Raw genomic sequence first — 25,023 nt, 5'->3', positions numbered from 1 at the left:
TGGGTATTTTATGGCATGCTTTGGGGATAATATAATCATATACTGTATTAATAATTGTTTTATCATAAAATAAACCCTTTTACCACATAAAACTAAAATATTAAATTGAATATGGCAGCATAAAATTTTTAAAATATTTAAAAATGCATCCCATGCACATCAATTAAATCAATATTAAGTCCTCTTGCACTCAGATTTATTTGTGCAATGAAATCAAATGGTGCCCCAGAAGGTAGACAAGAACCCGCAAATATGAGGAAACATTTAACACTTTACATCTACTCAAAACCAGGCAAGCAGCGGCAGGGGCGTGCGGCTGAAGGTGTTAGGACAGCACCCTAAAAGGATAATGGGTGGTCTGAAAGGTTTCCGACCTAACAGTGATGCAAGACATTTTTTCTGAAATTTTCGGTAATTTTCTGAAATGTTTGAGGTCGGAAACTCTTCAGACCACCCTCGTATTTAATAAGGGAGATGGATTCCAGTACAGATATATACAAATACTTTATCTTTCCCCGGACTATCAGGAATCATAATAGTAAGAAACCAAAGTCACAAGGGAAATATTAAAGATATTCAATTTACGGTCAAGTCAGGGCAAGAATAAACGTTGCGTAGACATAAAGTATATTTGTTGGTGCATGTATGTGTTAGTTGATAGTATATGTATCTGTGAATGTGTGTGAGTTGTAAAGGTTTTTGCATGAATATATACGATTTTGCTTATGAAGATTAGCATGATTTTGTGGGTTTTGCATGCAGCTTTATTCTTAATTACGGGCAGTGACCCCCCCGCCACACACCCTTGCGGCGACTTGTGGGGTACTATGGAGATGTAGATATCATTTTCATTCATGTAAAACCCATCTTAACTAACACGCATGCAATAACATATACGTGAGTTATGTAAAAAGTATCGGGAAACATTTTGAAACGATAGATTTATTTCAGATATTGCTATAATACCTCAAAGTACATCCCTTGAGCGTCGACATACTTTTGCCGCCGGATTTTCCACGATTCTAAGTCTCCCTCGCATGCGAATTCTCGATAGTCCTCGAATACTCGTGTAAGCTTCTTTTACGGAACTTAAGGTCCCATGGTGGTGTTCTTTTTGGGGGTTTGGGGAATCGTCGCGATGTCGTTGAAGAAGGTCTTCGCAAGCAGACACACTCGTCGTCAACACACATTGTCTACATTGCGTACCAACCCTAAGATCGCGGTTTCGATTCCCGCCTAGGTGGATTTTCCTCCACACAGGGCTTAGTTGTATGTAATTGCCTTCAATGCAATGTCTGTAATGTAGGATTAGGTGGAAGAAGGGACTATTAGTCTCAACCTCGCCAAATTAAGTCGATACATAAATAAATAAATAAAATAAATAAACTGTTCGCCCGTCAAGAACTTCGGGAGGACGAGTTTAGCGCATATCTGTCGCATCGTCAAATTTGCAGTGATAATTATGGTGTGCACTGTCATCTTGTCAATATGCGATAATGCGCACACTTAAACCGACGGTCTGAATTCAGCTCTTTACGCACACGTCAGGAAAATATTGTTACCGATACTTTTTATACAAACCTTGTACTACCAACTAACATACACAATCATATACGCCTTCGAATATATTAAATGTCTACCCAGCGTTTAATCTTATCCTCACTTGTAAATTGATTGTATTCACTATTTCTTTAATGACATTCATTTCTTACAAGTATGATTCCAGATTGTCCGGAAGAAAGGAGGAATCTCAATTTGTACTTGCGTCTATCTCCCTTCTTTTATCCTTGTGTTCTAACCCGCCCAAATAGCGTGGGATCATAATCTTAGAGTTGATACTTAAAACCCGAATGAAAATATGCCTACAGAAAATCAACAACAATCTCAAATAAATTAACTTTTATGACACAACCGAGAAATAAATCTTGATTGAGCGCGAAATCCTAAGCATTATAACGAAACCGTGGCTTACGTTTGGATAGGAACTCACTGAAACGAAATATATTTATTTTTCCGTTAAACGTCACTGATATAATCCAATAAACATAGCTGCGAAAGCTAGAGTGTGATGAGACAATGAGAGGCGTGATGCATAATTGAAAGGGACATATAATTTAATATATGCTTCGTTTCGTGTAACAGATATGTAATAAAGTAAAATTTTGAAAATATTTGAGATAATTTCCTATTTAAGCGCTGTAATTGGAGGTAATTTTTCAAAGTCAACTAATTTCGAATGACTTAACGCGAAGAAGGACCGTGACGTTACTCAAACGAAAATCAGAAAATTCACCTCTTTTCCTCAATGACGCTCGAATCGAAAAAAGACCGAATTCATACGCAATCTTTTTGAGAGCCAGAAGTCTTTTAAAAAAATGACGGTAATTGCTTTTCCATCATCACCAAACACGTCACAATTTTTCAAAATCTTACCTCCTGTATACCATGAAAGACGAATTGTTCGGTGTGTGGAAAGTGGGAAATGGGACTTTCATAAAAGGTAAAAAAAAAAATTGGACACAACATAACGTCAGCCCCCGAGCGAACGATAACGGACTGGATTTGGCACACGTAAAATCAAAAGCAAAACATTTAGTAGACTCAAATCTTCATGAAAAACATGTAAATGACAGAATTCTAACAGTTTTTATTCATTTCAATATGAAGAGGATACACAAAAATATTCCGCCTCGCTAGTTGGCCGAGTGAGACGGACGAACCACTGAAATAACCATAATATCTGTGTGGAAATGAAATATCTCACGTTATTTGTCGGTGGACTGATTATATTACCTCTCAGGATTAATTAGAGCTGAAATTGCTTGTGCCGCGAATATTTACTCTAAATACGGGAGGTAATTTAAAACTAATATCAATGCCGTTTCACAAAGTTATTGCCACTTTGTTTATCAAGTAGGTTATCACAACGCATGATAAATATAGGGCCGAAAGGCTATGTCATGAAAATTTAGAACACGTCGCAACACTACAACAAGTATTCAACGACTTTTAATTACATTCATTAAATTTACAATTACTATTCCACTCATGAAAACGTGTGATTTAACTGGCTACAAAAACAAAAACGTTTGAATAATGAATGGCTGATTTTGTTACTAATTTTAGGCCATCATCAGGTTAGCAGATCTTGCCGCAAATGAAATATAGTGGTTATAGTATTGTATAGAGCAGCTTGGGTAGTGAAAAGTTGGTCTGAACAAATTAGCGGTATCATGACACTAATGAAAGAATTAGGATGGGAGCCACTATTTAAACGTAGGTTGAATTCACTGGTGTAATTTACTGCGTAAATTTCAGCCAGGACACTTATCTGAGGACGTTAAAACATTTTACAGACCCCAACTTACTATGGAAGATCAGATAACCAACGTAAAATTAGGGAGACAGCAGAAAGTATATTTTTCAATTGTAGTTTTTCCCTCGTACCATTAGAGATCATAATGCATCGTATGACCGCAGGTGCGAAGAGAATAATTAGTTTTGGTAGTGTATACATTTTATCGATGTCCAGCATGAATTTTAATTAGGCCCATCTTTATAACGTTATTCCAGGATGATTTGAAAATATTCTGCTATCGAATATTTTTGCATGTAAGCACCTTCTTTCGTGTGATTATCTTTGCTCAAGTGTATGATTAAACTAATATCTGAATAGAGATTTAATGATCTCTGCATGGCTGGATGGTGACCTAACACCCTCCGCCACACGCCCTTGAAGCTACTTGCTGGGTGTTATATAGACGTAATTGTAACCAGATATTTCGGTTCACGACAGGTCAGGGAAACTCATCACCTTTTCAATTTTCAGAATTTAGCCATTAAAAGCCATCGCCTTAAACATGAAACTAGGCTTCATTTACACGAGAGGCAGGAAAATATAATGAGGGAGTTAAAAAGAGGTGTTATTTCGCTTTAGTCAGGCCACACTTTGAATACGTCACAGATATTCTAAAGTGAGTGTACATCGATGAAAATGAACCAATGTTTCAGATTTAAACCAATTACTAATTACAAAAAATAGTAATGAATAAATATACATTTTTTATCGTTCGACGCGAATAACAATAGTACGCTGCTTCGCTGTTTACCGATTCTTTCCGTGGCGATCATGACATAACACTCGGAAGTCACGTGGATGACACGTAATGAGGCGCTACACCATCAGGGCATCGAACCAGACCTCGATCGATATTGAACCCGATCAATAATGGACATGATGCACTTAAATGTCGACCTTTCAAATAGAATCCTAAATGAGTCAACAAGTTTCGTGCGTAATTGCCACTTGGCACGATACTGTAAGAACATCGAAAATTTACCCCACAAGTACCGATGAAAAACCCAACAAAAGAATATCAAGAGAGACTGAACGTGGACGTCCTCATCGAAGACTTCTCAGACCTTCGGTTTGCATCCGGAAGGCGGTGAAATCGTTAGCCTCCGGAATAGCAAATGCCTTTCGCCGTGAACTGAATATGTCCTTCGAAATTGAAGAGGCTTTCCTTCGGGGAGGACTAGCAGTAAAGGGCCGCGGAAGTGTCAACGCTGATTATCTTCAAGTGGAAAGGATTGCTCGCTGATATACTTCAAGTCCATCCGTCCACATATTTTGTGTGGCTCCGTCAGTGGAGGAATGCACGGAATTAATTAAGGACGACAAAACAAATCAAGGGCACACAAGGGCAATCTGTTAAAGAGAGATCACCTCCCTTCCTTCAAATGTGCATGCACAATGTTATTCGTTTCACAGTTGCATGACTTCCGAACCAAGCCTTCACAAACAAATAACGAACGGCTCTTCGGATCTATCGTACCTATGACATCTCCTGCAGACCACCACGAAGGACTGCAGCTGAGGAGGGGGAGAGGTCACGAGCCATTAGAGTAATTGGTTATTTCTGATTAAAACCATTATTTAGTATGTTGTAAAGCATTTTTTATTATTTTTAATATTTTTTTAGTATTTTTAAGTATCTTTTTTTCAGTAAATTTTTAGCATTTTTTAGTGTTTTTAGTATTTTTTAGTATTTGTATTATTTTTAGTATTTTTTAGTATTTTAAAAGTATTTTTTTAGTAATTTTAAAAGTATTTTTTAGTATTTTTGGTACCCTGCTAGCAATGGTGTATGGCTGGGGGTTCACCAGAGTAATCTGGACCCGAATCCTTACCACGGTCGGAAAACGTTATTATGATCCCTTATTGTTCGTGTAAAAAAATTAATTCTAAAATCTGTTCTACACTAATCCATCTAACTTTATTGGCATGATCTCACTTACCGTATTACGAAAGGGCTAATAATGAAACTAAATTACTCCGGCCAGATACAGACTTTAAAAAATAAAGCAATGTCCCTACTAGGCCTTCTTTACCGCTTCACAGAAATTAAAGATCCAATTGCACTCCATTCGTACTTTTCATTAATTGTCCTTCCCATCATATCATATTGCTCCCCCATTTGGTCCACATCATCCCCAACTAAACTTAAATCCCTTGATTGCATCTCTCACTTCTTTACCACAATAGTCCAACACCGAGTCCCACATTACCGCAATATGTCCTCAAATGCTGTTCTGTCTTCCCTATCCATTTCTAGTCCCCAAAGCTGCAGACTTAAAGCTGATTTAAAACTCCTCTACAAGACCCTAAACTCGGCTATTGATTGCCCTGAACTGCTGTCTTTCTTTAACTTCAGAATACCAACCCGATCCACCCGCACCCACTCCCCACTCCATCTGCCTATTCCTAGAATATCTCTCACCAAGCGCTCACTGTTATTTCGCCTCTCCTCCCTTCTAAATTCACTCCCTCACACTGTCGACCCCTTTAACCTATCATGCAAAAACTTCACCACCCAAGCTTTATCCCACCTTTCAGTAAATTAAAATTTTCCCCGGTCCATGCTTGGTTCGCGTTGTTATTGTTATACTGTTATTGTCTTTTGTCCTCTTTTATGTTTGTTATATTTTTCACTGTAAATTGGCGCCACTGCTGTATGTGAACAATGTTTTAAAATAAAATAAATAAATAAATAATGCATTTTCAACATCACTGCTCAGCAAAGAGGGCTCATTCCAATTATACGAGATATTTAATCTGTGCTTTAGCCTTCGCTCCGTGAGTGATTCCCAACCACCTCTAATAATTTTGACGCGCTAATCAGTTTATCATAACAAGGTTTCACAAATCTAGCTCCTCTACGCAGCACGCGATCCATTTCGGCAATCAGTCCAACTTCATTTCGTGTCGCAACCAATACAATGCGCAAGAAACTTCATAAACTTCTCACAAAATCAATTCGAATGTCAACGAGTCTCGAAACCACGACCAAACCGATCATTCATAAATTTCATGAGGTTTACAATTAAAAAATCGCAATACTCGGCAGCATATTTATAAGTAAACTGATTTTGTACAAAATTAAGATACATCAATTGCGACACGCAGTCAAACGCCGCTCACGAAATATATATCGGGAGGTTCAAGTTGTCCTTCACTATGTTTTCTACTGTTGTGACTCCGATCTATTTGAGGAAAAAATGATTACTTGTATCGATCAGCGATTTCCCTTAGCCCCTTCCTTGTGGCTTCGCCTGCAGATGCAATGCGAAGCTAAAATTATTTATTGTGTCATCTTTATACTCGGATGATTTAAACCCAGATAATATATTTTTTAGGCATATTTATGTAATCTTCCTCGCGTTTCCAGTCTCCAAACTCAGGCTATCGAATAATAATGTGACGCTTCCTGACTGCTCGAAACGATTCCTCAAGGAACGGACAACTTTCCCCAGCATCTTGTTTCATTCCGTGATTAAGTCCAATTTATTAATGCACTGGAACGGACGTCGATGGATCCGAATTCGAACCTCGGGCAAGGATTGCGCCGTCAATGTTTACTCTTAAATTTTTCGTCTAAATATTTCTCCACCATTCGTTTGACGAATCCAAGTTTTCATAATGCTGCTCTGGAAATGAAGTTCCTAACATATGTACTCCATTTTGAGGCCGAAAATAGCGTCACCTCAAAGTACCTACCTATTTTACTATTCCCACTATACAAATACATATGTATATACGTGCGAATAATATTATCTCCTATTTTTGCCTAAGAGCCATGAAGTGTTACGGTAAAGGGATTTCTTCTCCCAGAAATTTATCACCACATTTATCTCAGATTTTATCCTACTCCCTGGCACGAAGCACCGATATTTTTGAGGTTGCAAACAAGAGCCTTGCAGTTTGATTTGAATATATTCTACTATTGAATAATCCTGCAAATAAAGTAGCTCATTTCGTGGTTAACAACTTTGCTCGAGTGCATGATTGAACTAATATATGAGTAGAGAAGTATTGGTTGGGCGTGTATGATTGGTGACCTAACACCCCCCACCACGCACTATTGTGGCGGATATCGGGGTATTATGTAGATGTAGAACTATCTCGCATTCCCTCACACTTGGGGCTGAGATGATTCGGCTGAGGTAACCCCAGAAACTCAGCACGTGTTTCCGGTTCCGCGAAACGATGAGGGCTCATCATTGGCGATTGTCAAAAAAAAATGTCATTAAATTTGAAAACTCCTCGATTGCAGTAACATGGGGAAAGATGCGATTTAGACTGCACGTCATGCCTTTCAGTATCACGCTAGGCGTTCGGATCCATCGCCGGAAGAGTGGCAATCTCATCACACCCGCGAGGTATGAGCTCGCGCGAGCAAATCCGTTATTTTGATGGAATAACCAATTTCGGAGGAAACAGGGGAAATTAAGGCTCACCCTGAAGCTAGGACCGAGGAATTCAGTTAGCCGTTGGATTTCACGGCTAAAAAATCCGAGGCATCCCATAGATAAAATATTAGTCTCCTGCGAAATACCCTTTACCCTTAAAAAGTGTTTCAAAAATTCTGGACGACTTCATCTGCGGAAAACATATGAAAATATTTTGCTCAATACAAATTCGTCTTTATGATTCCCTAAAATAAGTGCATGAAGAATTATGAAATCATAAATATATTTAAATTACCTTCAACTTTATACATAATAGGTACGTTCTGAGGGGGCAAAATTAACTCACATAGATCTCCTTCATAAGTAGTTCTTTTTCGACAGATTGATAGTTTCCTAAAGTAGCAATGGTTTCAGATTTTTAGGCTATCCACTAGCTAAAGTCGTTGTAGGAGTATTGGTCAATAATTTTTAATATTATTTTGAAATATATTATCTTTAATAATACTAATTTAAATTTAATAACAATAAAAGCATGGTTTACAATAATTTAATTTTCAAAAGGATATGATAAAAAATGAAATCAACGAAAAGAATATATATTCATTTAAATTTTCCTAAGAATAAGGATATGCATTCATTAGTAAGATAATTTCTTATTAATCTGTAAAAGCTATTTTTTTAGCTGTTTAATAGTGCTTACCTAGTACCTTACCATTTAATAGAGCGTTATCTTGTCATATGACATCGTTTATGGGTTATTAAAAGTCATTTATAATATTTTAGAGGAGTTAGAGTTAATAAATACACGAAGTCCATCAAAACTAACACTTCCCTTTGATTTCAGCGCACCTAATTTCCATTGGTTGACGTGGCTAAATGTTTGTGACTGTATTGATTCTTCGGGGCTTATTTAGTCTACGCGAGAACCGTCAATAAACATATTAATGTAGTATTATTAAATATTTTAACAGAAATTATGAGCAAAATATAATAAAAAACAAATGTTAGTAAACTATCATTAATAAAAGCACAACATTATATACATTGAGGAATATTTTCATGGTTTTCTGATGAATTTAATTACCATTTTTCGCAGTCATGACTTTTATCATTTAGATTGAATTTGAGAAAGACGATGTATATGGAAAAGGGGGCGAGGGGGAAAAACGTGCATCTTAAAATATGTGGAGACAAAACATTAAACCAACATATGACGAGAGATAGGAGGCATCAGGATACTTCAAACGACAAACGATAAATGGATTCGACAAAGAGACAACCCACTAAAATTTATTACTGCAAAGATAGCGCGGTCAAAATACTCATCCGAGTGTATAGGAGAGAAAAAAATCGAACCACGCATGCTTCAATAAAAAGAATTTTAAACCAATAATAATTTATGGGAAATGGACGGCTACTAAATCCCAATTCCAGTTAGAAGAATACGGCTCTCTCTCTCTCTCTTTGTCCATAAATGGATCCATTTTGCGGTAACGCCTTGACCCCCGACGAGGAGAAGAACTCTCCTCGCCTCTCCTGACTTCCATTCTCGCGGACATCCCTCCCGACGCCCCTTCCTATCCTATTCCTCCATCCGAAACGCCACGCATTTCACCCCTCCCGTCCACCAAGTGATCCGGCAGTCGTCCTCAGCCTCCACTCCCTTTCCCGCCTGCGACCCCCCTCTACATCCGAATCATCTCCCACCCCCTCCGTTCCAAAAATATAAAATATCACATCACCTCATCAAATTTACGGAATGGATTTCGGCAGGCGCGACATGGGCCGATCCAATATGAATGCCGCCTACTCCACACCTGCCAGAGAGCCTCGCTCCTCAGGGTTTCGGGGGGAGAGAGAGGTAGGGACGGAAGATGAGATGATAGGATACGGGAAGACGGGGGGGAGACGTAGGTCCAGCCCTTCCCACTTCACTCGTCTTCTTTCGGCGGAGTTGAAGAGGGCAGAGTGGTGTGTGTGGGTGGAGAGGGTCGGGAAGGTGAGACGAGACGAAAGCGGTCCTCCTGCCCGGGAAACGGCGGCGCCCGGAGGGTTCTCGGGAGGAAAGTGTGTGGGAAGGCTCGGTGCGGGGGCGGTGGATTGGGCGAGAGAGGGGATTACGAAGAGGGGAGTAGCGGCGTGACGTTTTATTTGGAGGGAGAGGGAGGGAAAGGAGATGGTGGCGGAAAATGTTATCGAAGAAAAAGAGTGGGAAGGTGGCACCGAAAGGGGAATGCCGGGGGGGGGGGCAAAGGAGTCGTGGAGCGTGGGTCGGGCGGGGGTTCTCCGGGAGGGTTTGGGGGACGGAGGTGATGGGGGATGCTCGCGGGAACCGGGGATGGCTTGGGGGGGTGAAAGGGGGAATCCTCTCGCTCTCTCGGAGACTGAAAAGGGATGCTAAAAGGCGTGGGAGGGTGGAATGGGAAGGGCTGTATGTAAAAGGTGCAGGAAGGCAGGAGCGTGGGTGGCGAAAGGAAAAGGGTTAGGACTGCCGCGTGATTTTCCCTGAGATGTATATACAGATACGTACCCATATTTAGTCACAGGGAACCATTTAGCACAGATACGTGGATATCGTCTGCTCCTATGTCCGAGGTCCATGACGAAAAAAACCGAATCATAGAGAATGTTTTCTTTCTTAAAGAAGTTTTGAGACTTTTGAGAAAAGGTTTATCTAACACCCCCGCATCAAAATCACCTCCTCTAAATATGCAAATAATAATTTTTAAAGTTAAAAGAAACTGCGGAAGATTATCGCGAGAGTAACTTTGATGGTGTCATCCGCAAATGTGCACTACAAGGCAATACTTTCAAAGTGTAAAAAAAATTATTCGCTTTGACCGGGATTTGAACCCGGAACCCTCGATGTCCGGCCGAGCGCTTACTTTTTTTAAGCTACCGAGGCGTCCTAATGACAGTTCAGACAATATTCGCAAAATACAGCACTTCGCCAGATATGGAGGGAAACGGGTTCGGATCCCTGTCAATTTTCAAATTTGATCATTAAATATGAACAAATTTCAACATAATTTCTTTCCTAAAAGCCGAAAATTCTGAAGAATGTTCATGAAACTCTAATTTCGTACAATCTATAACAATTTATATACTTCTTAACAAATGTTTGATTCTTTTCACAGGTCTTCGAAAAAGGCATTAAATTCTTCCACTTCTCCCTTCATTTACTGATGTGAATATTAAATAAGACATTTATGTGTTATCAGGTTATTTACAATAAAAATGTTTCATAAAATCTTATGCTGTATAATAATATGATGAAGTAGACATCGCTTGAATCTCTCCTACGAGTACTTTGATCATACGGCTACTTTTGTGTGCTCTCATTAGACATAGAGGCGAACTCACCGGGAAGCATGGGAGGTAACACCGCGTGGAGTCATATTTCGTACCTCGGTCCTCACAACATGCTCCAAATTATATGCATTTGCGCACATGGATGATGAGCTATGGTTGAAGTCTCCCTCTGCTTCGTGTGTGCTTCCTATCGGGTAAAACTCCGGGATTTGGTTGGGATATTAAAACTGTTGAATTTACAAGATACCAGTCCCAAATTTTTACGATACCAGAACAGCGACAACTTAGAACCACAAATAGAAATGCGAACTAGAGGAGAATAAATTGCAACAAAATTAAACAGTTTATCTCTAATGGGTCGTTATGTGTAGGGTTAATGTATTACATGTTTAAATTTTATGTGTTCTCTGTTTTTCCGTAGGGTATAGAGAAGCATGAAAATTGAAACCATTGAAGAAAATTGAAGTTTCACGAGAAAAACTGAGGCCTTTCAAGTTATGAATTTTTCGTCAAACTTCAAAAACTTATCGGGCGGACAGAACAACAAACGAGATATAAGAAATTAAACCTCTTAAATAAAAATAAAGAGCTCTTGAGAACCATAAAGAAGTGAAAACTGAATAATGAAGACAAATTTTACGAAAAAATAAATATTAATTATTCCAGCTATTGTTACAGATAAAAAGATAGGAAAATGAAGTCCAGGCAGAAGAGAATGAACTAGAGTGAAAAATAACCGAGATCGGACGGGTGCAAATGTCCATACCAATATTAAGAGCTGTGGAAAACGGAGATTAAAAATATTTATAACCAATCTACTGAAAGAAGTTGTATAGGAAGAAGAGCAAGGGCGTGTGGCGGGGGGTGTTAGGTCACCACCCGTAAAAGAGAACGAAAGAACATGCAAAATCAATACATGCATGCAAAACTACTCCCACAGTGGCGAATACATTCATGCAAAAACCCTTGCAACTTCCTCTAAATTCCTAAATCCTGTATACACCACATGCATATTTTCTCTATGAAAAATGAACTGATGACGGCAATTCTAGTATTTGAGTATAATTCTCTTATCTGTTTCTACCTACACTCTTCATACATGATTATAAAAGCATCTACATTAGCATGGTACCCTACAAGCCATCGCTAGGTTGTGTGGCAGGGGGTGAAAAATATCCTTCAATTGAATATCCTTGTATGAAATTGGACAATACGGGATAGCAACTGCAGGATTATGGATAGCAAAAATTTCAATTGCCACCCTCGGCGTCTAAAAAATAATTAGTTCTACTTAAATGCATGCTCTTCCAATAACCTTATGTATTTTGTTATAATAACCCATTCTTTCCGAATGACCTCATTCGTGTTCTGTGCATCTGTTTTTAAGTCTCACTTTCAATCCCTCGTCCCTCTCCGCGGGGGGAAATTCCTGCTACCTGCAACGTTGGGTCACATTCCCTGCCTTTTACAGTCTCTTCGGGGGGAGAGTGTTTTGTGGTGCATGTTCATGTGGTAGTGGTGTTTCACATTCTTGCTTGTTGTGTCCTGGCTTGCGTGCTGTAGGATAGCTTTCGTGCTGTATCCTGGGGTGCAGTTTTTTGTTGTTTTGCGGTATATGTGTTTGCATGAGTGTTGGATGAAGGGATTTCTGCATGAGTGTGTGCGCTGCTGTGGGTGTAATTTTCCATGTTGTTGTTTTGCATGTGGTATTGTTCCTTTTTACGGTTGGTGACCTCACACGCCCTTGCGGCGAGTCCACACGCCCTTGCGGCGGCTTGCGGGGTATTATGTAGATGTAGATGTATGAAGGCACCTTCTTCCTTGAGATTAACTTTCTTCCAATTCATGATCAAGCATGGCTGGTGACCTAATACCCCCCCTCTTGTGTAAATGTAGATGCGATTCGACATAAGGCATAGAACACAAAATTAAGTTTTTCTATATTTACTCAACTTGAGCAGTATATTGAAAAATTTTACGTCTATAGTCATTTTTCCACTATTTCTTGACGAAAATCACGCATTATTTTCTGCAATCACACTGTCGGTCTTTATTTATATGCACATCAATTATCTTACCGACATTCCACGATACTCGTTAAAAAAGTCGAATTTAGAGGGACACGACTTCTCTGCAGCTACATAGAATAGATTTGCGAATGTCATTTGCGAAATTGTCCATTTCCGTACAAATCAACTAAAGGGTACATTTATTTCCGTCATTCAGATCCCTCCGGTTGTAGTTGTTAATATACTAATGACGCATACATCCATGGCTACACGATTGAAAAGTGGAAGAGGGGAGGGCGAGGGGGGGGAAGGAGAACGGGGAAGTCAAGGGGAAGAGAAGACCGACCGAGAAGGCGGTCCCTTTTTGCGGAGGCGGGATGGGTAATCTGTGATCGAGCATGCAGGGTGGACCTGGGCACGGTTGAGGTAAGAGGGACGAAGACGAAATTCTTCGGAGATGTCCCGCACAGTCTGTTCGCCATCGATCGCATTTCCAAAGCCCCTGAGCCATTACCAGGGGTTACGTCTCCATCCTAGGCAGCCACTTCCCACATCCCACCCACACATCCCCCCCCCCCCCCCAGCGGAGAGGTAAACTTTGGAACGGTCCCCGGAAACTAATGCCCAGCCCGAAGGCGATCTAAAACGTCTTCCCACGCCCCTTCCCTCCATTTCGATTGCCTTCCACAATTCACGATGATTAAGCTCCCACTTGTCAAACGACTGAAAACGAAAAAAGTTAAGGTGTGGTCTTAACCCGCTTAGACCTGATCTTGAACACGGGCGAGACTATCGTAGAAAGTTTATATTAGTGAGTTAATACAAAATTAGAAATAAAATTCACCCAATTTGCTAAAAAAATGCATTTATAGAAAAAAAACGAAAAATAGCTCGCTTTTTTGTACCTGGGAAGAAGTAATTAAAAGAGGTTTAAATGATGGAATTAATCTACCGAAAAAATGCATATCAAATGGGTTTAATACTTCATTGAAGGGTGAATTTTAGTTCAATATTGCATGAGTCCAGTAATTAGGTCACCATTGACCGAATGATAACGAGCTCATACCATTACACTGAAACACCAGAGCCGACGAGACGGTCTAAAGAACAATATTTGATTTCGGCATTTATCGTTTTATCAGTAAGAGAAGGCGCCGAAACAGCTATGACTAAATTTCGCATTCAGCAGGAATGGACGAGGTAGCGTAGTGAACTGAACGTTGGGCTATTGAACAGAGGGTCTCGAATCCAAATCTCGGGCGATGACTTGTGACAACTCATTTGAAATCCAATCGATGCGATTTTCTAAATGTAAAAACTTCGGGGGAAATCGAATAACGATGGCACAGGAAAATGCAATGTGCGCTGAATGCGTGATTCTCACGGGGTTAAGGCTCGTTCGGGGTGAGCTCTGCCCTCGCCGATCAAAGTCAACCTTCAGGTTAATCTCTTTGTGATTGGTTATGATTTACTTGGTGCGTGAGACCTATGCGAGAAGTTGAGAAATATTATCTTCATCTACATTAATACCACGCGATCCACCAGAAAGGTGTATGGCAGGGGGTACAAACACCAAGTGGGTATAATTACCAAACACCAAGGAAAGGTATAATGGAAAGAAGAATTTTCAAAGTGTTAAGAAAAGATAAGAATAAAAAAATCATTACACACCCAAAAAAGACCCGCAAAACCAATTACATGCTAGCGGAAAATCTATTTCTGAACAAGCGTTAATATCACCCGGTGTAAAAGTTCTTTTGCATGAGAAAAAGGAGTAAAATTAACCACTACCGCTTATGTTATAGACCTCCACTAGACCAAGATTGGCAGTGAGGAACTGGAAAGTAAGAAGAGGAAAGTTCTATTAATCCATGGCCATGCCATTTATGGTTCCATCACCCAGCGTCACAGATAGAGAATATGACCCACTGCCGTTTGTAGAACGGCGTAAGGAATTAACCCCATGGTGATTATCAGTCAAGATGAGAGATACAAAAAATACATTTTACAGGCTGTAATTCGGGATCAAAACAGTGAAAAGTTATTAAAGAAATATTTAAATTGCCCAAACGTTAACTAGCCGAAATATGACACATCTTCCCCTAACATGTGTGAATTTTAGAGTGACTGGTTTTTCTAAGAAATGGGAAAAGACTAAGGGCGAGAACCACTTAAATTTCCCTGTTAATGTGAAGAATTTCAAGCGTCGCCGTACAGGGAGCTCAGCGAAGCCCTGCTCTCAACTCTCAGGTGAACCATTCAGTTGATTACTCTGTTTTTACTGTCGGTTGCTTTACTATTTCGTGAATTACACGTTATAGATTTTCCTCCCCTTTTACAAAGGGTGTCTGTCTTGGTATCATCGGGGGCAATTCGTAAATGAAAATTCACCATAGATCTAAAATGCATTTATTCCCTTCCGCAAGCACTGTTGCCCATCTCTTCTCCATATTTCTTCAACCAATTTTCTTCCTTCCTCTTTTTTGAATTCCGCTTCCAGCATCCTTTCATCTCTTCCATCTGACTCGGCTTCAATCACGTCCCACTTTGTCCCACTCACTTCACCCGACCCTCTCGAACTCTCACCTCAAAAACGTTCCATTTGCGATCGCCTTTCTTTCCGCATGCTCCAACACCGTCAGACCCACGCAAACCCACTCCTTACCGCGGTGGCCCCTCCTCCAAAAGTGACTTTGCCACATAAACCAGCGACCCGGTCATCATTTCTCTTCTTCCCGAAAACTGTTAAGGTTAAAATTTAAACCTTGAACATAAATTTTGAGGCCAGGTGAAGTTAGTGCTCCGTGAGTAAAAGGTCGAAGGACGGGCAATGAATGCATCTACATTTACCTATCCACACTGTACACCGCAAGGGTATGTGGCGGAGGGTGATGGAGTACCAGTAATACCTACGCAACTATTTACTCAAAAATTTATTTGAATATATTTTACCTAATACATATAAATTCGGTGTTGAATATGCACACATACACTGCTATATACATTAGGCAATTATTATTCTGCATGCTCAATTCATGAAATTTTAGTATTTAAGGGAATTTTATTTTTTTCTGGCTCTTGAGTTACATTTTCGCGTATATTGCGAGGGTTAATTAAGAGCTGAACTGAGCCAATTAGTTTTAACTTGAAGGAAACTGGTCCCAGAACCAATGAGATATTAAAAAATAAATAAATTAAAAGTCCCTCAAATTAGTATAACTCAGCAATATGATAACTTGAACAGGTTGAGTTACAGATGCCATATTTCTTAGATTGATGATTAGGTTTTTCTAGAAATTGTGATTGAACACGCGTTACCCTTATAGGAATGCGAACAATCCATGGAGAGTGGAAAAATAATCCTTCTGCTATTCTCAGCTCACACAAATTGAGGCAACTAATTTTGAAGGCACTCAGAGCTTCAAATAAAGTTCAGAAATTCAGCAATTAGATGATCACCTAACTGCCTATTACAATAGAGCGAATTGAAGATAGGAATTTACCTGTCCGCAGACGAGAAACACCTAATTGTGTCAATTGACAAACTTTTAATTTGAAATATTATCAGGGACATGGAAGTTTTTTCTCAAGAATGAGAAGTAATTTTCTCATTAAATCAAATTAGAGCGAGCAAACAGATTAGGCAATTATTATCGTGAAAGTTTTTGTTTCCTTTTGCCAATTAAGTCCTTGTGTATTTAGCAATACGGGCGAATCCATTTGGGGGAAGTGAAAACGGGGAAAATAAGCTCGAGTGAGGGCAAAGTTACGGAAAGGCACCGTAATGAAGTTTGCGCTTCTGTTAACAGAGTTCAGAAGCATGGAGTTTTGAAAATTTACCTCCCAGTAACAATGACTCCTCAGACAAAGAAGCAATGTTGTCGGAAATTTGATGGACTCAAATGCCTCGACGACGATGACGAATCATTTGAGACCCCTATTGTGTCGGAGGGCACCGGACAACATGACAGCGGCCGTTGTTATTAGAAAAAAACACCAATGTTGGATCAAAAATTGAATATTTCAAGAACAGGCTTCACCATTGGAGGTGGTATTCACAGATGAAAAGCCTTACTGCAAAGGAAAAAAATCCATAGTTATTTTGCAGTGGATGAAACATCGCTAAATTAAATTCGCCGCCTAAATAATCAATTAGTTGTAAATTTGTTATGGAAACACAGAACAACACGTTAATCAAACCAAAACCACATATTCAGTGTACAAGAAACGATTTCTGAACTACGGTGCGCAGAATTGTGATATTTACTACACAATAAATGTAAAAAATCTTAACGGGCTATTCGACTACCTCTACATAATGCCCTGCACCGGGAACGCGTGTGATGGGGGACGTATCCACACTATGCACAACACCAAAACAGACCAAGTCACGCACCATGCATGAGAGACAACAACAGAAATAAATGTCGACACGCAATGACTAGTAACTACTTACCGAACTCAGGAGGAATGTTTATGGGAGCACAAACACATATAGTAAAATCTATTAGAAGTGAATATACTTTTTTCCATCCTCTTTTATCAATCGTTTCGATCAAGGGACGTGGTTTCAACACAAAACCCACTTTTTAAAATTTTCCTGTAAAATAGGGTAAGATTTGCACTACGCTCAGTTGAAATGAGACGATAAAAAAAATACCGAAGAAAAAAATAAAAAGGCGAACAGTTTTAATCCTCAGGTATTTCGTCCTGATAAAGTTTTAATTTAAAAATATTTAAACTGCAATATTAAGGTAAAAAATATGTGTTCATATCTAGTCCCACTAAGTGAAAGGCTCGTCAACTCGAAGGTAACCTGGGCGCATGCATCTACATCTACATAATACCCCGCAAGCCACCGCAAAGGCGTGTGGCGGGGGGTGTTTGGTCACCACCCGTAAAAAGGAACATAATCACATGCAAAAACAACACACACATGCAAAACTATGCCCACAATGGCACCAACGGGCCAAATATTTTCCACAATTCTTGCTCTTTCTGTTAAAGTAAAATTGGCAATTTGAAGAGTTTTCTGCCGGGAGTCGATTTAACCCGGCAATATTATTTTTTTGTAGGAACCCAAAAAGGATCAAAACTAATTTGCAAGATTGCTCGAGCGCCGATAAAGTTCACCAACAGACTACCATGCGAAGGCATGTGGCAGGGGTTGCTAGCACACCATCCATACATTCACAGATATGAGTTGATAAATCGATACGAAAATACATTAATACATGTACACAACCAATGGTACACTAACTCACACACCTGCTTATATAAATGATGCAATAATTGATGAGTTTGATCAAATTAAAAAAATCATTGAATCAGGTTTACAGTTGGGTCAGGAGTCCCAAATCCTGAAAATTACTTTCTCATTAATATCATAATATCTTCATTTTTTGTGCAATTATATATTGCTCACCATTATATACTATAAGATTTTACAACGTATCGATGTTAAAGAAACCGGTCAGCAAATAATGGGGTCATTACTATCGCCCGTTTCTTAGAGATGGTTTAAACGAGCCATTTATTTCCTATCACTTGTCCGGAACACGGGCAAGAGTAGCCCGGATGATGTTCCAATGGAGAGGTTCAAAATGAATAATAAATACTATACATTAAGTAATCCAAATAAAGGAAATAATTTTAGCTATAGCTTGAACTAACGCACACAAGTCTTTGACGCACACAATTCATGTCTATGGATGATAGACGAACTGCTAGTATGTAGAGCAATATAGTAGAAGTTAGATTAAATGAATGGCCATATAATTAGTTACTTAATAAACAAGTAAAGGTGCGAATGAAGATGTACCTACTAGTTGTGGTAGAACCTTTCCAAACTGCTCCACGCTCATTATCAACATAATAGGTTAGCAATCGCAAACAGAAGCTCTCAGGGGAATAGTAAATCGCATGCGACTCCTAGCACATTCTCTATGATGTCGGGATATTCTGGCGCTCGCCCCCGTGGCGGCCAGTGATGCATTACGTGGAGTGCATTGCTAGTGCATTTCAGGGATTTCCCAGGATGCAAAGTCGTGCGAAGTTGAGACGGATTAGTGGTAATGTACGTACGCCCGATAGAATGGGATACACGGTATAAGAAACGTGGTTCTGCAACCTAATGCCTTCAAAGGCAGCCTCCAAAATGGCTGATCACAACATATTGACGATTCATGCTGAACTGCCGCATAGTTTTCCTCAATGACCTCTGTTCTCAGTCTGTATTTGTGCCCTAACATTGCACCATGCAGGGAAAAAGGTACTTGAAAATATTTTCATCATATATTTCACCTCGATCAACTGAAATTTAGCAAAAAATATACAATTTTTATTCATTCTACGTTAAGTTAATAGAAATTGCCTTCTAAATTAATATAATTTTTAATAACATTAATATAATACAATTCAAAATTGATGTAATTACTACATTCGTCAATAAAGTTATTATAATACAATTCGAAATTAATGTAATAATTGCTTGGGGGTAAAAATTGATCAAAATATTGCCTTTGGTAAACATATTTTTTAAATAAATAACATCCTTGGTGAAGTTCACAACATTACTAGTTTTGTAAGTTTGAATGTGACCAAGGTCGTGTATTTTGTGTTAGTTAAGAGTAATTTAAGAGATGGTATAACAGAATGGGGATCCACTGCTTATACAAAAATTAATAAACTAAAAAATAAACACCGAAAAATACAAAAGAAAATGTCTGAGGCTAGATCAAAAAATACAAATTTTCTAGATAGAAGAAATATCTTTCAACAATTGGGAATTCTACCCGTGGACAGGCTGTAAACGTATAATAGTAAACTATTTTAATGAAAAATATAAAAACGTTGTTAAAAAAGGAACTACCATTAAGGTAAAATATCAAGTATATAACAACAAATAGCATTCAAAATCGAGGTAGAAGAAAATTAGAGGTTACTGTACCTCTAATTTTTAATGAAATACCTAAAGATTTAAGGATATTACAGTCAGTAAATAAAAGACTGGGAATTACATAGAAGGGAATAGGACTTGACAAGATATATGGCAACTTGACAAAGGATATATGTAGTTGTATAAGTGCAACGGTGTACAGATATCGTTTTTCTTTATATGGCAACTGCTGTCAAGCCAGACCTGATTTGCTAAGCAGGACCAGTACGAGTATTTAATTTATAGTACTATTGTATTCGATGAAGATTTTCCTAAAATGTCTTATGTATTGAAATGTTCTATTGTACATGATGAATACAGAATCTATTTTCCATCAGCACATTATGTAATATGTTTGAAATAAGCCAAGGAATAAGTAATAGTGATTTAAAATAACCGCAAGCACCGAGGATGAAATAGCTCCCTGTGTGACTAAATTTTGATAAAAAAGAAGTAACCTTAACCAGAAATTGAAAAAATAGAGTGCGTAATAAACGTTATTAAGGATGAATTCTTTAATTAAAGACATCAAAGGGTTTGAGAGAGGATGTGGTTAGATGCAGAGAGAAAGACGGGCAAAATAAATATAGCCATGGAGCAATGATATTGGTATTGAATCCAATTTATCCTTTATCGTTGCAGAGAATTTAAAAGCTATTGAAAACAAAATCATGAGGAAGTACGAGGGATGGTTCAGGCTATTAATCAAATTCCAGTTGGAAAAGGGTACCCAATCTAAGCTTGACCATTCTGAAGGTAAATAGCAATCGTCATCAGCGATGGAAAATTAACTCTCCTCGAAAAATATCTCTGATAAAATTTGTGGGAGATAAAGATAGCGGAAATTAATCGAGCCAACACAACATTTCAACTAAAACTTCAAAGTTGAAGAATTGCGTATAAATTCAGTTATTACCATAATCGCCATAATGTATTCTATCATAAGAACTTTAACGTCGTCGTAATTTTTTATCATTAAAAAAATACAACTTTTTCAGGAAAACTACAAGTGATCTAAAAACTTGGTCTAAAATCAAAGAGGAAAATTAACTCTTGAAAATTATGACGTTTTTGAATGCTGGTCGTTACGTGACACGACTGAGAGCCAAGCAAAGTTTGATGCCTGGATGTGCTGGATGAGCAAAACACATTTGGGAGAACAATTTGGAATGCCCAGTGAAAACCGTTGAAAGAGTCAAGGCTGAATCACGACTGATGACTTATCCACCCCGGAGAGGCATAACCAAATAAAACACTATATGACGGATTAATAATATAGGAATTAAAACCACACATCGTTTCATCCAAAAAATATTGACTTGCTTGAAGACTATATACTTGGATATTTCAGAATGAGAACAGGCACGGCGAACTAACGGAAACGCGCGACAGTAAAGGTGAAATGGACTGAAAGAATAGCCAATTCAAAAGTTACGCGAAGAGTCGTTGGCGCCTGAGATAAGCCCGAGGAAAACGATGGTGATTGGAAGAGGAAGAACTCATTGAGTAAGCATAACATTTTTTCAAGAAACATTAAAAGTGAAGGAAAGGGAGGAAGATAAAACGGGAAGATTTTAAATGACGAAATTAGTTAAAACCCAAGGGACAGTGAATGGAAGATGTGAAGCCCTAAAAATTGTGATTAGGAGGGTAAAAAAAGAGTAGTGGTGAAACTAGTTTATGGCATTGCTCTCGTCTGCTTAGAGCGATGTTAATGACGATTTAATGGACATTCGAATTTCAAAATAGTCAACGGAACGGACCATCGACGTCGTTCATATATTCGTGGTTATTTTCCAAGGGCGTTTGTTGGCAGCAAATGCGTTCATTTACACCACTGGGCAGCAAAGTGAGCGACTCCGGCTTGAATAGCAAAAGACACGAAAATATCCGCAATTTAATGCTTTCAGCAAGACTGCTTCATATAACTATTTCATGAAACTGAATGCATGCTAATTAAATTGTATGAAATACTGTCACTCACACTGGTGCACGTTCTGATTCACAAATGCACACCCATTGGAAATGAAAAATTCGATTAAGAGATAATTATTCAAAATCGGATCTCAACGACTAAAGAGTGATAAGGGGGACAATATTAACTTTCGCTTGTCTTTGTTAAGGGTGAATAAGTATTACATTTTTTCACTGTTATCATGCGTAATACATTTCACGTGTTCAATTATTGTACTACGAGTCGGTAGCATAATTGAGTTTCTTCTCATAATAATAATAATAGTAATAATGAATACATTTCAATAAGTTTACTTACTGCTAGTAAAATAAACTTCATGTTAAACTGGGCTAGCAAACTAGCCAATGCCTCAATAAAACTTCCCTTATTATATAATTAATGTCAAAGATTAGACATTTATCTTGGTTCGTTAGAATTTTCTCTCATATACAACTACAAAATATCCCGCAAGGCGCCGTGAGGGTGTGTGGCATTATGGCAACAGCAACAAGAGAGCACTGAACGATTGACTAAATCCCCAATTGTCTTTAAAGGCACCCGTTGAAGAAGAGTTACACAATGGAATGAGCTTGCCAACACATCGGAGTCGGATGGATTTATAAGGTCACAAAATCAAACGGCATCAGAGTAAAAGGAAAAAGACATTTTAAAACGTATGCACAACTCTAACATAAAATACAATCTGCAAAAGAGGAGGAGGGTGGGAGTATTGAGATTTAACGAGTGAAGGCTAGGGAGAGAGATGGGGATAACGCCCCGGGTCGAGAGCCGACGAGGACAGGAGTGTTGGGGGAGGGACATGAGGGGGTGAGTAAAAAAGGAAAATTTTAGGGAGGGGAGGGGGGTAGAAGGGAAAGAAGGCGGAGGGTCGGGGGTGGGACAATAGCGCGTCGGAGCGGTGGCGCGCTTCTGGAGGCGTTGGGGGAAATGAAGTTTCGCCTTGGGGAGGGATAAGGGAGAGATGAGGAGGAGAACCTTGTGGGAGGTCAGGGGTGCGGGTGGTGGAAAGTTTTAAGTGTCACGAACAGAGACGAGTGTGGGAGGAAGGAGGAGGGGAGGGAGAGGGAGGAAGGGGGAGGAGAGTACTCGAGTGGGGGATGGGGGGGGGGTGAAGAGAGTACGGAATGGCGACTACGGCCTTCATTTCACACTCACACACACACGTACAAATAAAGGCAGAGGAGTCCCAGTAACTTACGCTTGCGTTCCATGTCCTCTCCCTTGCACGTGAAGCCGGGGCCAAGTGGGGCGGCCAGGGGGGGCGAGGGATGCGCCGGGTAGCAGCGTCCGGCGAGTCAAGGGAACTCTGGAATTGCAAGGGGAGACAGGTTAGGATGAGTGGGTTGGGCACTGCATTTTTATTTCGCTGGTACGCTAGTCGACCGACTTAATCACTGTGCGATTTGCTCTGATACCCTTAAAAGGTACGAAGGTAAAATGATAGTATGCATGTCATTAAATTGCACTACATTCTTCTTCCCACGAAAATTACAAATAGGAATATGCGAGAGTGTCTCTGAAAAAAAATCATGAGGGCAATCAATGTATGTCGTAATATAAACGTAATATAACGTATAATGTATGTGGTAATATGAGGGCAATCAAAGTATGTGGTAATATAAACCTTGCCGTACATTAATTATATTACTTTCTTACGCGATAAGATGAAACAGCTGGTGGGTGGGACATTTTAAATAAATAAATAAATAAAAAGAAATCATAAGCATCGATAACAGATATAAATACTATCATCTATGCATCGTGAAATAATTATGCAACTGAAAATTTTTTCATGAAAATATCGGACTATTTATTACCTGAAGATTGAAAGCGTAAGAGAGAAATACCTATATTTGGTGAAATATGTATCTAAATAGAATATGCAACAATTCTCTTGCCAATTCAAATTTTTTTACCTCGTACAAGAGCATTAAATCATTCCAGTCAATTAATTTTAATTATATACGAAGGTTATTCCTGAGATAATCAAAAGGTGTAGTAGGAAGACATACGGGAATTGAGGAAGGACGAAATATTCTACAAGGAAACATTCATAATAAATAATTTAAAAATTGGCATGACATCAATACCAAAAATATTAAGAACATTTTCCCCTGAAAGTGAAGCCATTATCGAGTAAAGGACATCAACTCGACCTTTCAATTGAAAGCCAGGAATTTCCACTACAGTTTCATTGAGATATAATTACAAAACAGCATTAGTAATTCTGTAAGTTATTATCGTTTAAAGTGTGTAGTGAACTGCAAACATTGCCTATTAATACAAACAGGTACTTCATGGTCATTAGTATTACAATCCTAAGATTAGTTTTACAGTAGCTCTCCTTTCTTCTCTCTCCAGTGTTAATTCCCTCTCGGCCCGTGATAGATTTCCCGTTTTACGTCCTTAATTTGTCCTATATACTTGTCCCTTTGTCTTCCTCATGAGGACCTTGCCTTCCATTTTCCCTTCTACTTGTTACTAACCAAGCAATTTTTCCTCTAGGTGTGGCGAAAAAGTGAAGGAAACGTGCTATTTTCCTTTACTAAGGTCTCACATTGAGTATGCAGCGAGCTTTTGGGACCCATTTAAAAAAACATTAATTAGAGAATTTAATAGGGTACAGAGAAAGACCACTAGGTTCGTGAAAAATTCGCACCAAAGGAAAAAAAGCGTCACACATTGCAGCCGTGCGCCCTTGTGCCAGGTGGGGCGCACGTGACTGCATATGAAGTCTATTGTATTTGTAAATGGCCCTTTCGGAATGCATAAGATACTAAACGGTAATAAGTGCATGAATTGAATGTGTGCCTGCCCTCCTTTTATGTATTTCCTAGTCCTCTTTGTGTATGCATAGGAATTACTGCTAATTATGTAATACTCGTAATATATGTAGGTATGTTGCATGATTAATGTTCAATCGCCCCATTTCCACGCGGTTTTTGGTAGATCGAGGGGTCCCAGGTGAATGAGGAAGAAGAGGGATTATATGCAGAATGGCTGGTGACTACCACCCCCTGCCACACACCCTTGTGACGGCT

General features: G+C 39.0%; 1 protein-coding gene across 2 annotated transcripts in view; it reads right to left on the bottom strand.

Moving 5' to 3' along the window:
• LOC139700877 (protein FAM43A) overlaps window positions 1-25,023 on the bottom strand; it is a 345,831-nt gene that overhangs the window by 73,045 nt on the left and 247,763 nt on the right. For both annotated transcript variants that reach the window (XM_071599313.1, XM_071599314.1), the window contains one exon: window positions 23,181-23,288. The gene's annotated coding sequence lies outside the window, so the exon portion shown is untranslated. The remainder of the gene's footprint in view (window positions 1-23,180; window positions 23,289-25,023) is intronic.

This window comes from Hetaerina americana, unplaced genomic scaffold, assembly GCF_022747635.1.
Source record: "Hetaerina americana unplaced genomic scaffold, ioHetAmer1.1.p SCAF_11, whole genome shotgun sequence".
In the NCBI taxonomy this organism is placed as follows: Eukaryota; Metazoa; Arthropoda; class Insecta; order Odonata; family Calopterygidae; genus Hetaerina; species Hetaerina americana.
This window is presented reverse-complemented; position numbering and strand designations above follow the sequence as displayed.